The sequence below is a fragment of the Epinephelus moara genome, chromosome 8, assembly GCF_006386435.1.
Source record: "Epinephelus moara isolate mb chromosome 8, YSFRI_EMoa_1.0, whole genome shotgun sequence".
Classification (NCBI taxonomy): domain Eukaryota; kingdom Metazoa; phylum Chordata; class Actinopteri; order Perciformes; family Serranidae; genus Epinephelus; species Epinephelus moara.
In genome coordinates, this window is record NC_065513.1 from 7,475,492 (window position 1) to 7,477,536 (window position 2,045).

Sequence of the window (2,045 nt, forward strand, 5' to 3'; positions counted from 1 at the left end):
GAAGTTATGGGTTCTTGAGGCAAATTTGTTCCTCATGAAGAGGGGCATCTCTGTGCAAAGTTTCATGTCTCTACGACATACGGGGCATGAGATATGCCCATTCAAAGTTTGCAATTTCAATCGGTTGCTATAGCGCCCCCCTTTGGCCAATTGATGTAACATTGCTTCATTCGCATCCTCCCATGACCCTCTACCACTGTGCCAAATTTCACATGGATTGACCAAGTCAGTGAGGAGAAAAACGTGGAACAGACACACAGACACAGTTTTCGTCATTATATACTAAGATACTTTGGTTTATGTTCAAATACCTGCAAAACTAATGACATTCAAACCAGCCTCAGCTGCACTTTGTGTTTAATTTGAATTAGCAAATGTTAGCATGCTAACATGTTAAACTAAGAAGTGTAAGCACCCCTGTGCCAAAGTAAAAACCTCACAGAACTGTTAACCTGACTGTGGACTCCTAGTCTATTTCAGTATTTCAGATATAGCTCTGTTTCAGTTACAGCCTATGACATTTCTGTTCTTACCAGATTAAGATTTTTCTATTATATCTGCTTTTCAACCGACAGTTCATTGAGGATGTAGAATATGATGGCATTACATCCTCACATCTTCCTAGCAAACCAAAGAGAAAGCATTTAGGGGTATTGCCTCTTTGTACAGGGAACAGTCATTTGCTGACTGACTGCTTTCACACTGTATGATATAACTCCCACTGTATTCGTCCTTGCTTGCAACAGCGTGGCAGGGGGAGGTGGGTGTTGATTCTGTGCATTGGGAGAATAGTGCAGTAATTAGAGGCCTCTGTTTCATAGGCCATTTGAACGGAGCTCTCAGCAGCTAACATGCCCCCACCTTGCCTTTTTTATTTTTATTTTTTTACATCTACCATTTGTGACGAAAGCTAAAAGCACCTGACATTTCCCTTGCCGGCAATTAATGCCCACGGTTCTGAGGGAGTCAAGACCTCCTGTCCAACTATGTTTAAAATACAAAGACTTGGACTGCTATCTTTAGTCCACCACCCAGACACACAGTGAGGAGGATGTGAAAGGTACCTGAATACAAGCTGTATTGCCAAGATATACGACTCAATATACTTTAGTCTAAGGAAGTGCCGAATCGATTTTGCAGCTTTTAGTATCATAAAAGGGAGCAAAGATTGGGCGATTGTAATGGCAATACCAATATGTAAATATGTGAAAATGATCTACACTGTTCAAGCACATGTGGAAACATGGACAATATAGTCACATCAGGGCCCCTCTGCTGACTTTGTCAAATAATACTGAATAAATTAACTCATTGGTTATTGCTCCACCTTGTCTTCAGAAACTGCATAAAATGCATAAAAACAATTTTGTGGTTTTGGTGGCAAATGAATAAGCATAAGAATCCATTTTATTGCCAAGTAGTTTTTCCAAAACAAGAATTTTGCTTTGATGTTTTGTTGCAAAACATAAATATGGAATAGAAAATAATAAAATAAAAATATGAATCTTTAGTCGTGAGCAGCAATTCTGGGGTTTCAAAAGTTGAAAGCTGCAACGGATCAAGCCGTTTGACAGTTTATGACACCTGCATGGAGGATAACTGACAGATTTTCATTGGACAGACGCTCATTTCATGACTAAATCTTTACCAGTCATGGCCCCCTATTGGTCAATTTCAAAAACATTTTGCGGACATGCTTCAACAGGGTGGTGATGTTTGGGCAAACCATAAAATTTGTGGCCAGTGCACTTGTTTGGAACTGCTGGCACCACCTGTTGATTTGAACATAATTTAACAGCTCTGTCAGCATTTTTATTAAACACATTTAATGAGTTTTGTAATGACTGGACACAAAAAGTTGGATCAATCAATCAGTCAATCAATCAGTTTTATTAATAAAGCCCAATATCACAAATCACAATTTGCCTCACAGGGCTTTACAGCATACGACATCCCTCTGTCCTCATGACCCTCGCAGCGGATAAGGAAAAACTCCCCAAAAAAACCCCTTTAACGGGGAAAAAAACGGTAGAAAACCTCAGGAA